At 43.8% G+C, this 15,840-nt stretch overlaps 1 protein-coding gene and 1 long non-coding RNA gene across 5 annotated transcripts in view; one reads left to right on the top strand and one right to left on the bottom strand.

The window, feature by feature from the left end:
• LOC136834186 (uncharacterized) overlaps positions 1 to 17 on the top strand; it is a 2,824-nt gene extending 2,807 nt beyond the window's left edge. For both annotated transcript variants that reach the window (XR_010851669.1, XR_010851670.1), the window contains exon 4: positions 1 to 17. This exon is cut by the window's left edge and continues 93 nt beyond it. This is a non-coding gene — a long non-coding RNA (uncharacterized lncRNA).
• LOC136834457 (gastrula zinc finger protein xLCGF3.1-like) overlaps positions 1 to 13,263 on the bottom strand; it is a 212,527-nt gene extending 199,264 nt beyond the window's left edge. For all 3 annotated transcript variants that reach the window (XM_067097059.1, XM_067097060.1, XM_067097061.1), the window contains exon 1: positions 13,072 to 13,263. The gene's annotated coding sequence lies outside the window, so the exon portion shown is untranslated. The remainder of the gene's footprint in view (positions 1 to 13,071) is intronic.
• Positions 13,264 to 15,840: the final 2,577 nt, after the last annotated feature.

The raw sequence follows: 15,840 nt of genomic DNA on the forward strand, positions 1-15,840 counted from the left end.
AAAGTGAATTTTGTATACTTCCATGGTTTTATTGTGAATGAAGACTGAAAGCTATTATATTCCCTTGAAACCGGAAAGCCACAGGGCAGAGTATGCCTCTAAAAAGTTGGTATCGGAAAGTATATAAACTGATATAAAGAAATTCAATGCAAAATGAATGCGATCCACATTTATAGACTAAAGAGGGTCCTTATTTTGCAGATTTCTTTTCTAATCATCTGTTAAGGATTTGTCATCCAGCATGAAAAGACAGTCAGTTTAATGTAAATAACACAGTTAACTGGCAACCGTTGCCGACGTGAGCGCTTCCCAGAAGTCAAATGTTTAATGTCTATGACATAGAAAGGGTTAAGACAATCTGTTTGTGGCGTTTGCCCTGCTAGCACTGGCGTCATTGCAGTTGTTTTCATAGAAGCGCAGATTGTAGTGAAAGGAAATGAATTCATTCTCTGCTTTAGCAAAATTGTTTTCATATTTCCTCGACTCTTCACGGTGAAGTTAATCCATTTCATAATGGGTAAATTTCTACGTTATGAAGGTACAAACATTGACTTTATAGACTTTCAAATATTCAGGAGCAATGATATCGAGCATCGTTACCCTTGAGTTTGAGCTGAGTTAAAGACTGGAGAAGGCAAACAAACAAACAGAGGACTGAATGAGAATTGGATAGCAAACAGACTGAATTTGCACACAGAATTAAGATTATACATCTGCCTGGTACGACCTGTATTGGTATACAGGTAAGATTCATGGTAAGATAATCAAAGTATATTCAAAGAATTTTTTATTTGAGAATAAAGCTCATAATTCACCACCATTCAACGTATATAAACATGTTGCAGACATAAACACACTCATACGCTCTTCAATATTTAATAAAAGGATAATTCATTGTTCATGCACACGAACAAGCATGAGCACTCCTACATCATTCGTTGTAGGAAAGTTCGAGATATAACGTGCGAGACTACACATCTGTTGCCTCTCTTGCGTAACCAGTATCCCCAAATATCTCTCTGGTCTGGACCAGTATTTTGGTAAAACTTTACTTTAGTTGCGCGGCCAGATTCCCGCCAGTCGTCGACCGGGACAGAGTCCTCATACATAAATGGATATAGCCTCTCCCATAATGCCAGGTCCTGACCTAACCAGATCTTACCTACCTGAAATTTTTATAAGTCTGCAAGCCTGCAAATAAATATCAAAACAACTTTGGTCAACATTTTATGGATTTTTTTTTTTTTTTTTAAACTACTGGCACCACACTGCCATCCAGTGCATTTATACTAAAAAGAGTATTTTCATTCTTGAGAAATAAAAATGAGTTGACACCATTTTGAGACTAGTCAGGCTGTGATTAAAAACTGCAAAATCTGGTTTTAATTTTTTTTTTTTAATCAAGTTAAAAAAAATGTTTTTTTTAAAAATGTATGAAATATAAGTAATAAAAAAAAAATAAAATAAAATAATTTGAAAGCAAAATGGGTCAAAACAGACAATAATAATAAAATATTTTTCATGTAAAAATGGGAACATGGCTTAAAAGGTTTTAATTTTTATGTTAAATGTTTTAAATGTAATATATAATAAAAATAAACAATAGACAATAATAATAATTTGGAACACTTGGAGCACTTTTCACAGGTGTACGTCAGGTGGTGGGCACAGGTTGTCTTCCTGCAGTTGCTACACAAAATTTTTGATCTCGCATTAGGGAGGAAGGGGCAAGATGGCATCTCTGCCGCTTTTCAGAGCGTCCCTGGCCTTCATTTGCGGCAACGGTGATGTCTTCCACCTCAAACACAGAACAAATCAGGGATGAGACATCCCTTGGAAGATATCTCTTCTGCTGCAGGCGGTTGAATGCCCAGGGACGACAAAGTTCAAGTGCCAAATCCATAGCAAATTTTCTTCAGGAAACTTTGGCATTTTCTGGTCGGTGCTGATATATTATGAAGGCGTTATTGACCACGATGTTGAGTAGGCCAAAGAAGACACACAAGGGCCACCTACGGGTCTTCCTGCTGCAGGTCATGGCAGCACACAGCTGGTCGAAAGTGTCGACCCCTCCTTGGTTGCATTATAGTACATGTGGATGTGCGTCTTCTGACGTTCCACAAGTGTGGAGTTGATGGTGGACTGTGGATAAAATCTGCATCCTCTTGGTTGACTTCACACGTTGGCACATCAGGGTTGCTTTATCTTCATAGTTGTAGACAGCAACCGACTGTCCCAACTCCATTGGAAATGTTAGCAATTCCAGAGGCATGTAGGGTTTAGGACGAATAGTGCCTACCAAGTGCATCCCATATTTCTGCAGGCTCTTTGCTAAGGGCAGGGATGTAAACCAGTTGTCGGTGGTAACAACACGCCCGACGTCCTGAAGGGCTTGACCAACTCTGTAGTAAAAACTCCCCAGCGATATGACCCTGTCAGCACCAGTGGTCTTGCCACAGTAGGGGATTGAATTGCACATATAATGTGTTTCTGCATCGCAAGCCATGACCAATTTGATACCATACCTAAAGAGGAAAGAAGAAAACTAACATTAGTTATAAATCAAAACTTGAAAGATTTGTTATAATGAAATAACAGAAATGTTGAAAAATTGTAAAACAAAAAAGTATTACTGATAATGATAATTAATGATACAAAATATTTACAAATATTCACAGAAGAAAACATTTACTTACTTTGCTGGTTTGTTTGGAATAAACATGCGGAAGCTGCAACGTCCCCTGAAGGCTAGCAGTTGTTCATCTACAGTAAGATGAGGCCCTGGAGAGTAGTTGCCTATGCAGTGCCGGATGACAGTATTCCAAACTTCCTGATATGGGCGAACTTGTCCATCTTCAGACGGTCTGTCCTTGTGCCAGCATTATCAAACCGTAAGGACCTCATGAGAATGCAAGCGCCCGCTCGCTCATGGCACTCCTGTAGAAGGGGCATCCTAATGCTGGGGAGAACATCTCTTCTGTAGTGAGGTGGTTGTCCTTGCGTGCCCCTGCCATGATAAGCACACCAAGTAGTGCCTTCAGTTCCATGAGTTGGAGGTCTTTGAAGGTGGGGTTGTTTTGGCGTTTCACTTTATCACGCAAGGACGTGATTTTGTCACCTGTATGCATACACACTTCTGCCAGCAAGGGGTCGTTCATGAACAACGAAAACACCTCCAAGGTGTCTTAGCAGTTAGTGTGTTTGTAGTAGAGCACCCTCCTCAATGTTGTCACTCCTTGAAATAGATGGCATGGCAGGGTTTGGCTCTGAGTGCCACACTGTTTTGTCCCTTCCTCTGTATATGTCTTGTGGTAACTTCTTGAGGCTTCACCAGCTGCAGGATGTAGTGGTCCTCTCCTCCTCTTCCTGCTTCGTAACTCAGAGGGGCTAAGGGGAAGGGCAAAAGCTGTTGTAGCCCTCGACGTAGAAGGCTCTTCCTCCTGGGGTGCGAGGCATTCCAACTCGTCTTCCAAGTCTTCATGAGTGACTTCTTCTGCTTCCTCATCCTCCCACGTGTGGGCGTCATCATCAAACACCCTGTCTGCTTCGATAACAATCTCAGAGGGGTCCTCCACATCACTGGTGTCATCCTCAGAAAAAAGCAGCTTATTGTAGTCCTCCTCCTTCACGAAATTTCTTCTCGACATGGCGAAACCTGCAAACATGAAAAAATGGAAAATTAGAAAAGTACCAAAAAAACCATCTTGGCCATGAGCAATCTCCAAAATGGCAGTTGGTCTATGTAGAGCAACCATCCGTTAAGATTTCCACCGAAAATTATCACTATAGTCCAAATAACAATGATGCAGCAATAAATTTTACAAAAGTATTGAAAATCACTTTTACTTACGTACAAGGTAAGGTAGTGCTGAAATACACACAAAAGAAACTTTCGGCGCCGAAAATACTGTGTTCTTGGCGGACTTCAAGTGCGGCACGTCTACTCTCCATGTCAGCTCGACAAAGACTAGCTATTCCAGAAAAATGAGTCCACCTACTTGAAGGGGACGCTGCGCACAACGAAAAAATGGGTTTTGCGCAACCTGCGTGTCTAAATGGCACAAGGCTACCTGTCCAGGGTTAAGGAACATGCCTTGACCTGGCCGGGGCCGCCAAGACCCCCCAGAAAGGCGGTAACCCGTCGCGGTCGGCGACTAGCGGGAATCGAGCCGCGCACCTAAAGTAAAGTTTGACAAGTTAACCCCAGGCAAATCTCTGGGAAGAAGAAAACAATACGAGAGAGAGAGAGAGAGAGAGAGAGAGAGAGAGAGAGAGAGAGAGAGAGAGAGAGAGAGAGAGAGAGAGAGAGAGAGACTAAACAGGAAACAGACGAGGTATCTTGAGCACTGACAAGCACAGGTCAGTCTGTAGCAATTGCCTACAGAACTTTAATAATTTACCATTATAAGACTGAATTTCCTTGCAATATTTTTATACCTCTCCAAAGAGAGACCTTCTCTACGGCAAGCGCTTGCTCAGTTCTTGCTGAATTCTTACTCATTCATAGATCTGGAGACAGAGCCACTAGACAAAACGCCTTCATCGAAGTCTTTGATCCCGATGTCCACATTCAGAAATCTGACCTGCAGCAAAGAGAAGGATGCTGATCACCAGGCAAGCTAGATAAATACAAAGGCAGTAGCTTCATACAGATGCAGCAGGTACCGTTACCTTTTAAAGCTTGCAGTTTCCATAAGGCCACCATTATAACTCTTGCCCAGACAAGACGTGCGAGAGAACTTGAAGCAACAACTTGCTCAAATTGTTCTCAAGGTTTTGATATTTGACAGATGATGAAAAATGTTGACAAAATCGAGACACTTTATTGCATGACCATCCAATAGCACAAAAATAACTGGTTAGTAGAGAATGATCCTTACTATTACTATTATTATTGATAAAGAGTTTAACCAGATTAGTCAGCACTCTGGAGGAAATCTTTGCTAAGGGGTCCTTTTTTTTTTTTTTTTTGGACGCTCCAATTCAGCTGAAAGGAATCTTCAAAGTCTTCAGGGATTCTTGGTGAAGATTTTGGCGCCAATACAAAGACTATCATTTTCTCAAGCTAGAACATGATCATTCATGTAATGATGGACACCTCGGCGATTCAGGGAAATCTTTGCTAAGGGTCTTTTGTTTTTTTGTAGGGCCTAGGGGTCCAATTCATAGGGACCCTTGTTATACTGCTGAAAAAGAATCTTCCTTGGAATCTTCAAGTTCTTCGGTGAGGATTTTAGCGCCAATACGAAGACTATCATTTTCTCAGAAGCTAGAGCATAGTCATTCGTATGATGGCCACCTCCGGCGATTCGGAATCTTTGCCTAAAGGGTCCTTTTTTTTTTTTGTAGGGCCCAGCGGTCAATTCACCTGAAAAGGAATCTTCATGGGATCTTCAGGGATTCTTCCGGTAGAATTTTGGCGGCAATACGAATGGTCTAACATAGATATTGTCGATATATGGAGATTTTTTAGTGGATTAAGTACTTAGATATGATGATGGTAATACATCAAGGTACTTAAGAATTTGTATTTTATTGGCAAGGTATAATTAAGATACAATTGCTTAAGATGAACACTGAAAAATGTGGTGTAATTTCGTCTCGAGTAATTTTTTAATGAAGGGGTAGGTCTGTCACTACTTTTTTCCATGGCGAGGACTGGTGTGGTGATAGAGTTATATTTTGAATTACATTGATTTATGACTTAATGAAAGTAATTCTGCTACAGTCAAACCCGTCTGTTTAATTTTTTGGATGTACTAAACTGATTATAGAGTTTGCAGTGGGAGGTGGAGGTGATTATAGGGTTTGCAGTGGGAGGATTTTAATGACGTCACCAACAGAAAAGGTGGTACTTTTCCACCCAAGCTACTGGTGACTCCCGTAAAGTTACTGAAGAAAAGGTGAACAACACTGGTAAAAACGAAAATTTCATTTATTTTGCCAGTGTTCGTATGTCTGTCACAGGTAGGGGTTTGATTTTGAGTTATAAACCGTTCTGGGGTGACACAGGCTGTGTGCAAAATTTTGTCTGGGCCTGTCAAACGGTTCGGATTTCTATAGCGTCCAAACATACAAACATTCACTTATGTGTGTGTGTGTGTGTATATATATATATATATATATATATATATATATATATATATATATATATATATATATATATATATATATATATATAGTATATACATATATATATATATATATATATATATATATATATATATATATAAACATGTATATTAGCTATATGAACACGCAGTAGTCGGATGTGTCTGTATGTGTAAAGTCTTACAAAATAAATGTAAACAAAATTTTTCAGGACCAGCACTTCCAAACTAAACAAGGGAAAATATCTGAAATATGAAATAAAAACATCGGTACAAGGGAAAGAAAAATCCAAGAAAAATCTACACAAAATCCCTACTAACCCACAAAAAAGTTTCAACTCTGTTCTAATTATCTCAGACATTTAAGGAGATTTATGTAATTTTGTTTATACCAAGTTTGTGTGTTGTATGTTACTTTCTTTCTCTGCTTTAAATTCTCGGAGTAGTAATATAGCTATTTTTTCAACAAAAAAAAAACATGTATTTTGCGAAGGATGTCATTTGAAGGGCCTTCGTAATTTTTAATCTCCTCCATTCTTCTCAGAATAAGGTTGTTCCTTCTTCCAGAGACATTTTATCAGAGATGGGGATTGGAAATGATGGGGAGAAAAAGTTGAAGTAGTCTACACAAAATAAAGATTCAGTCCTCAAAGACAACTCTCTGTTATCTAATTATAGCTGGCGTTTAAAAACTTAATATTCTGTAGGAATACGAGCACTCACTGATATGCATGCATGTATGTATACACACACATACACACACACACACACACACACACACACACAGCAGAGCTATCAGGTCAGGCAAAAGGCGAAGTCTTCCAGCATTTGTCTGTAACTCGAGGTGAGCAATGCTTGAGAGCCCCTAGTGAAACAGACAAATATGGCGGGAAAAATATAGATATTGATGTTTCCCAAAAAGACAGCATGCCTCACCGTAGCAGCCCCTGGGTCTGGTGTGAAGGAGCAAGAAAAACTATATATCGACTTTGTTGTGCCAGGAGGCAAACATAAAGAAGGTAGGGATCTCTCAGTAGAGCAGTCTCTTCGTGAATCTTCTTGAAGAAAAGAGTGAAGAGCACGTTCCATCCCGATCACTCACACCTGAGGCCAAGCTCGCCTACCAATACATCCCCACTGGGGATATATCAGGCTAACTGAGCTAGAGAATGCGCTACAGAACACTCGAGTACCTGCAAATGTCAACAGAAGAAACCGGAGGTAAAAACGATTCCTCTTGTTTGTCGACGTATGCCACTACTGTGGTTTTGTTGTTCAATAAAACCACTCAGTGTTGCAAAACTCATCCTGAATTCTCAGAAGGCCAAAAGGCTGCCTTGAGTTCAGGATGTTGATGAGAAGGTACTAATCATCTTGGTCACACACCTTCAAGACAAAGCCTTACAGGTGTGTGCCTATTCCTCGATTGGTGAATCCGGGAGGAGACACGATGTGAGGAGAATATGTAAGCATATTCGAAGGTTCCTTCAATCAAGCATTAGCCTAACTCTTTACTCACTTCGAAAAGGAAAGAAGGATGGAGGAATGGAAGCAGACCTCCTTCATTCTCCACCATGGGGAAGCTTTTACAAGATGACAGGATACCAAAATGATTAGCTCTAGCCGGGCTGGCATTTCCCGAATTGGGAGCACAGGAGAGGAAGCGGGATGGAGGTTTGATGAAAAGAACTGCCGAGGCCCAAGGGATATAGATACTTCCCCAAAAGGAATCCATTCCCAGTTCTTGGCAATGTCGCTGCCAGCTCCAGAGACTCGACAAGTATCATTTCATCCAAGCATCTGCAGTAGGAGAACTTCTGCCCAGTCAACGATACTTCTTTTTCTCTTCCCTTCTGCCCTCCTTCCTTATGGAAAAGAGGGTGGAAAGAGACACAGGTATGCGTACTTTCCCATAAGGGAAGAAGAGGGCTATGTGTTTCCGCGATCTTCTTCCAAAGCCTGGGACTTCTTAGGAGTTGAGGAGGGCTGGCTTGAACTTAAGGTCAAGCCAAGATGACTAAGACCCAAAGGTCTTGGTCATTGTCCAAAGGACAAGGCAGTGCCTTGGTATGAACCTTGATTACCACGGTACTGGCAAAATTCTGAAAGAAACAAGCAGAACCGAGTAAAAGTTTGTTCCTAAGGGTCTAGCCAACTCGGGACTTACGAAACCTGGAGATCCGAGTTAGGACAGTCCTTCTTCTTAGCACCAGAATTGTGCACAGATTGCCACCTGGTGTAGGAAGACCCATCCACGGGCAGGACCAGTCTCCAGAAGGCAGGGTTCTCTCCAGGACTGGTCGTATCCGAGGAGAGAGCCTAAAAGTGAAGGATCGTGGACTGATCAGGAGACTGTATGGAGCAAACTAGAAGGTGTCCTCCAAGATCACTGCCTCTCATTGTGGAGGAAAATACCCTTCACAGTAAGGAGAAGCAGAGAGAGAACCTAGTCCAGAAGAAGCAGAGTTAAAACTACAGTCAGCAAGACCCCTCTGACTGTCGAGTCTGAAGAAAAGTATTCATCTGGTCGAGAACTCTCGCAAGCAATGAGAACTGCAAGGGTTGCGAGTGATGAAGATTCTTCATTGGGGGAGCTGTGGTCCTGTCCCGGGGATCCTCGCACTGGTGAATCGGTGCGAAGTTCTTTGAGAAACGAGGGCGATCGCAACTTGAAGAGGAAGACCCTCGCTGCTTCCAAAGCATGAAACTCCTGTACCTCTCTCCCTGGAGAGAGACCTTGACAGATCCCAAGAAACCCTCCTCGGCTACCTGGCTGTAATACGAGACAATCAGGGGACCAACACCGAAAGCACGCCAGGCAGTCAAACTCCAAAGAAAGACAAATTCATCGGAGCTCTCTCTGTCCGTCTGGCACCTCTCGGAACAACCAAGAGGAAAAGAGAACAGGTGTGGAGAAAGAGTACCCCTACCTGTCCTGCCAGTAAAACTAGCAGGAGATGCGGACCATGGGCGATAATCAACCGAAGGAGATTATTGCCAGACAGGGGAAGAAGAGCGCTTGTGCAATGGCAAAGCCCTTTCCTGGGAAGAGCAGAAAGTTCACTCGAACAGTGCTGAGAACGCGATTTGGAAAAACCGAGCAAGGCCAAGCCAAGCAGTGCCGAACCGAGCCAATCACGCGAATGCGATCCAGAGTGGGTGATAAGCGGCGGACCAGGAGCCAAGTGGGGCGAGCTGAGCTGAGCCAAGCCAAGCAAGTCTTGTGGACGTGACCAACGACTGGGTAGGGCGAGCAAGCTGAGCCGATCGCTCAAACGCTATCGGAAATGGGCAGGGTGGAACTTGTCTGCCATGAACTAGCACTAATTTCGCGAACTCTAAACTCCTCCAAGATCGAGGGCCCTTGATAAGAAGGTTTAAAGGAGAATTCTGTGTCTGCTATCCTGCATGCTCGAACCCTATGGTTCAAGACACCTGGGCGTCTCAGCACTGAAACACCTGGGTCTCGACACTTTCTCTCGTCCTGTGCCTCTCGCCAGGACAGCGCTCGTGATTCATAGAATTCGAGCAACCTATAAGACTAATAAAAATCGGGAGTGGCTGCTTTCAGTTTCCTAAGAAATCAAAATGAGCCAGGCACAGAACCAGTCTTAGATGCAGATTTCTAAGACTGGCAATGAGAGAACGGCCTCTTGAGGCCGCTCTCTCACAGCCCCCAAAACAAGACCCCAAAGGAGAATGTGAATTGGTTCCGACCTGAGGGAGGGAAAAGCCAACAAAAGAAAGTTGCCTCCCAGAAATGAGGCGGTCTCTTAGAAGTCCCGCTAGACCCTCGAAGGAAACCTCTTCCCTGCTTCTTCTGGTGTTCGAACCGACAGGATCGAGACACCAAACTGGGAACCTGACCGAGCACTGGTAAGCACTCGGGGAGCGCTTGTGGTGCTGGCAGGAAGAGCTGAGACACCTGGGTGCCTCGGCCCTTTCTCTCGCACTGCTCCTGAACTGGGCCAGGGAGAGTACTCTCCAGACCAGGTCGGGATACTCGATATTTCACCGATTCTTGAGCACTTGGAGCGGCTTGTGAATGAGTGCCCGAAGCAGCCTGTCTTAGAGGCAGAACCTCTAGGACTGGGAATGGGATTGCAAACCAAGGTCTGCGCGCCTGCGGCTCCCAAAACACAAAACCCAGGGGTATGTGAATCAGTTCCCTAACCCGAAGGTTGCGAAGAGCCAAAGAGAGCCACTGCCTCCTCGGAAGGAGGCAGTCCCTAGATGTCCAATGGTCATCAAGGGGAAAGAAGCAGCCTTTCTCTCCTTCGGCCAACGGAGGTCTGTCCGGTTCCCAGGACCCCCTTGAACCTTGGGAGAGGAAGGAAAGAGGTAGCAGAAGATGAAATCGAAGATAAGTTGAAGAAGACGTTGGCTACTTCCAGAGGGAGACTTCCTTCACCTTTACTCCGACATCTTCTACTGGATGGTGGACACGAAACACTGTAACCTCCAGGGCAGCTAGGCAGGAACACAATGGAAGTGGCCGAGGACACGACCACCAGGAGAAGCAGCAGGCATGATCAGGATAGCCGATGCAGGAGCTACGGAAGTGGTTCGGAAAGCAGGAGCTACCGCAACGGCCAGGAACATCGCTTCCACAGGGTGACTTCCTTCACCTTCACTCCCACATCTTCTACAGGACGGTGGACATCGTAACCTCCTGGGCAGCTAGGCAGGAACACAACGAAAGCAGCCCAGGACATCACCACCAGGAGAAGCAACCAGCACGATCAGGACGGCTGATGCAGGCGCTATGGAAGCAGTTTGGAAGGCAGGAGCTACAGCAATGGGCAGAATGTCATATGAACATCACCAGCAGTGACAGAAACAATCAGGATGGCTGCGGCAGGAGACCAGGAGGAGCTGCCCATAGACTGTCGTCGAGTTAACAGAAGCATAACACAGGAAACAGCAGGAGCAGATGGACCACAGATACAACAGTGCCATGGCATACATGAAGGCCAGCAATGACAGCGATTGATCCACATCGGAGAAACAGAGCCGGAACGATCCTGACGTGAAGCTATGCCATTCCAACCAGGTAATGTGGTTGATCCCGAAGCAATACTAAATGAACATCAGGACTCCTTCATGCAAGATATCCCCTGAGATATCCAGCCAACTACTGCTGTGACTGTGATGCTCACTGTCAACCTGAAAGAAAAAGCAAAGATGATCAGTAGAGGGAGACTCCTCTCGCTATGAGGGGAACTCCCCTATGCAGCGAGAGGAGGCACCTTAGAAGAGGTTGCCCAACTGCATGTGGATCCCCCACCCTCGCGGTCTTCGCCTGATGAGCGAGCGAAGAGGGCAAAGGAGAGAGATCTCTACCGACGGAGAGAAAAGGAAGAACTTACAGGGAGAGAAAAGGGCAGAGGGGAAAAAGTATATCTTAGTTTAACCAGACCACTGAGCTGATTAACAGCTCTCCTAGGGCTGGCCCAAAGGATCTGATTTATTTTATGTGGCTAAGAACCAACTGGTTACCTATAATGTGGAATCCAAACCACATTATAGCAAGAAATGAATTTCTATCACTAGAAATAAATTCCTCTTATTCTTCATTGGCTGGTCGGGGATTCAAACTCATGGCCAAGAGAGTGAGGCCACCAAGGGTGCTGTGGAAGCGGAACTTACCGATGATGCCCGCAACCTCCCCCCCGCAACTTTCTATAGTGCAGGCGGCGAAAACAATACTCAACACAAGTAGGAAGGAAGTAGTCATGCCCTTGTACACGGAGGGCGGGAGCCCAAGAAAGGAAGCGAACTCTGGCATCCCAATCAATTTAGGGGAGTGAAGATACTACGTCCCAACTAATATCTCCAAACGTACAGGGGAATGCCTTCAGTATCTAAATAAAGGGCTACCGGAAGAGAAGCACTACCACTTGGTTACGTCCCTCTAAATACGCCCTTGGCCGTCAAACCCAAGACACAGACACAGGGGAATGACGGCTTAACCAAGATTATCACAAATCGTGGGTTTGTGTTAATAAATATCAAACACACGTAATATATACACAAAAATACATTAAGATCCCACCGGGATAATAAAGAGCTTAACAACAGTCAGGCAAAGAGATCCGAAACCATGTCTGCGACGCATGACGACTGAAAGCAAACTGGAATGTTTACATCCGTGCAGGCGGGTATTCCCACCCACCTGGTGGTAGTTATTGCCTAACCATCTTGCTCAAGAGTTTAACGGCTGTTTCCAGCCTATGCTGAAAGTAATTCCTAATGTAAAGGACTGACGGTTTGTATATCGTGTTGGAACAATTGAATATTTTTATTTATGCATACAGTACATACTGTACTTAGTAAATAGTGCATTTGACAGTCTTAAAGGACAGCCAAGAAAACATGTTTTTAAAGTGTACAGGGTTTCACATTAGAATGCATAAGTTACGTCATTGTTTACGTGAGAATCAACACATAGCAATGGCGCCAGGCAGTGTCACAAACTGGTTGGCTGTCATACACTGTCCAATCTCTCCAGTAAAATTTTATAAGTTGCCAATATAAAATAATACCACATAACCTAGGGTTGTTTACTGGTTACAATTTTGCTGCATTAGTTCTGGAGGGGGGGGGGAGACTGGTATTGCCTTACCTTGTAAGTCATAATTTGATGAAGAGCTCTTTTCAAAAATCTAGGTTACAATTTAACATCTTGTATTGGCAACTTATAAAATAATACCATCTCTCGCTCTAGCCTATATGGTACGTATACCCTACTTCACATTCCTATGTAGCCTAGCCTAGCCTACCAGTCTATGACTGACTTTGGGAAATGTTACTATTACATGGGATATCCGCCCCCCTTGGACCCATGATATCTATCACGTTTGCTAAAACACTTAAATTACGGTTAAACAGGCACCGACATCGATTCCCTGAGGGGGGAAGAGGGCCTCTCATATCATAGACCAAATGAGGTTTAACTTACGTATGCAAACTCCTTATTTATTCCCATTCCACGATGTAACATCGCCTGTTTTTATCCTCAAGAGGCCAAAAAACAATGCTCTATGCTTAATATGCGTAAACAAGCCGTATTTTCTGCGTGTTTGTTATTAAATAAGTGAAAATCACGACGAGGGACTCATCCGAATGAGAACAAAAATCTCGCCTTGCAAAATGTAAACAAAGCGAGACTGTTGATGATTAACTTTTGGTAGTGTATCAATAAATATAGATTACTTGACCTTGTATGTGGTGAGCCGAAAGCTTTTGTTTAAGTATAAAATATATTAAAATTAATTAATTTTGTTTAAATAGTTTCAATTATATATTAATAAATAAAAAATTGTTTCATCTAATCTCGATATTTGAGACATAATACTTTCGGTGCATTCGAAAAATGCAGAGTAGAGTTGAGAATCACATTTTATTTTTGTAATATATTTATTCTGTTGAATTTGATGTTAGATAAGGTTAATTTAAAGTTGTCATTCATACCTAAATGATACTATAATCTCGTACTATATTTCAAGTCTTGTAAGAAGACATTTTTAAATTTGGATTTAAAGTTTTAGAGGAAGGTAGAATGAAAAGTTGTGCCAAGTTTCCAGGAAAAAAGTAAACATTGCTGATATTACCGAGAGCAAAGTAGTATGATGAATAAATGAAACATATATATATATATATATATATATATATATATATAACATTCTAAAAGTATTTAGTCCACGATAAGCATAGACATCTTGTAATACCTGTGGTTTTAGATCGTTCTTTGGTTAGGCGATAGACCCGTGGCAAATGGCATTGCCGCATCTCCAATCACCCATCTTTCAGCTAAAAAGGGCATATATATATGTATATATATATATATATATATATATATATATATATATATATATATATATATATATATATATATATATATATAAAAAGTTCTAAAATTGTGACTGATGGAGGAAATATCTTTTAAATTGTATATTATGCCGTATATCCGAAAGGCGCAGAAATGGGTTCTATGGTGGCTAATGAATTAAATGAATTTGGGTAGACATTTTAATTTTGGGACATTTTCATTCTGGCGGCCATTTTTAAAAAGAAAACCGAAATGTTATAAATGATCCCAATAGCAGAAATACTGTAAAGCCATGTTGTACAGTCTCTGCTGATCAGGTTGTTTGTAAAGTCCCCGCTAAGCAAGTTTTCTTTGATGATGGCCCATTTTCTTTGTACCTACGATTCGTCACACTTGACGGGCCAGGTCACGTAAAATTTAATTGTTTAAACTGTGTATGTAATTATTTGTCTGTCCATCAACTATGTACTGTGTATTTCTTCTTTTGCAGGCATCAAGTTTATACTCAACTTTAATTCTGTCTATTATTTCATTGTAAATTGTACTCGTTCGCTGTATTTATTTATTAATTGTTATCGACCTCAGGTCACCCTTGCTTCCATTGTCTTCCGCAGCTCGACGCCAGTCGGCCGCTATATAAACCGCCTGGACCTTGAATAAAGCAGCAGTTCACTGTTACCTGCTCGTTTCTTTTGCACCTCTTATAGTGGTGACCCCGGAGTGGTTCCCGAAGCCATTAGCAGACCCATACGGCAACTCAGTCTTGGCTTCAGGAGCTTACTCTCGCCCTTAGCAGACTAATCACGGTGCTGAACCAGTGTTTGGGCGTGCTGACTCTCGTCAGCAAAATCACCAGCGTCATTAGCAGACTCACATGGCGGCGCGCTCCTAAGTGCGTTTTGGCGCGAGTACCCTACTCCATATAAGAGGGCAAAGAGCCAATATGGATGCGGACATCCCCTCCCTCGTTCAATTAACCGCTGACCTCGCGGATTCGGAGGTCTACCTCCCTCCCATATCACCCGCGCCCATCCCCACGCAGAGGCTCTCACGCTCCTCCACATCCCTGCCCGCGCCCCGCACTCTCCCCAGCCCAGCGGGCCAATCCAGGGCCGCCCTGTCCTTAAAGCTGCCGCCGTTTACGCAGGGAAATCCGTCGGTGTGGCTCTACAGGGTCGAGAGCCAGTTCAGGATTGCGGATCTTCACGACGAGGTGCTGCAGGCGGATATAGTACTCAATGCCCTGCCAGAGGAGATCTACAGTAAGCTCGTCCCATGGGTGTCTGACACATGCCCCCTTACCTACCACCTCCTGAAGAAAACCCTCTTCCAGACATGCTCCCTGCCGGTTGCCGAGTGGGCCGCCTGTGCCCTCGACCTTGCCATCAACCCGCGGCAGGATCAGAGCGTCATGGAGTCATAGGGCATGATCTGAAACCTCCTCACCATCCCAGACAGCGACGGCAGTAAAAAGAAGAGTGAGATAAGCCTGTCGTGGGAGATCCTCCTCCGGCAGCTCCTCCCGGAGGTCCGCACACAAATCCCGGAGCCCTATGCGATGCCCTTTGAAGACCTGATCCTCTCAGCACAGCACTTGACGGACTCCGTGAAGGCAACAAAGCGGGTACCAGTGCCCACACTCCCAGTCAGCGCCATCCAGCAGGAGGAGGGCGCAGAAGAAGAGGTCAACGCTGTCACCAGAAGGCGCCCAGCGCCACCCAACAGGTGGAATTCTTCCGGTCTTTGCCACTACCACAGGCGGTTCATCAAGGATGCCCGGAACTGCCTGCCACCCTGTTCATTCGGCCGTTCAAAAAATGGGGGAGGCGGCGGCCAGCAGGACAGGCCGCCATGGCAGCAGAAGAACCCAGGGGCCCAGAACCAATAGGCTTCTATGTC

This window comes from Macrobrachium rosenbergii, chromosome 53 (genome assembly GCF_040412425.1).
Source record: "Macrobrachium rosenbergii isolate ZJJX-2024 chromosome 53, ASM4041242v1, whole genome shotgun sequence".
Lineage (NCBI taxonomy): Eukaryota > Metazoa > Arthropoda > Malacostraca > Decapoda > Palaemonidae > Macrobrachium > Macrobrachium rosenbergii.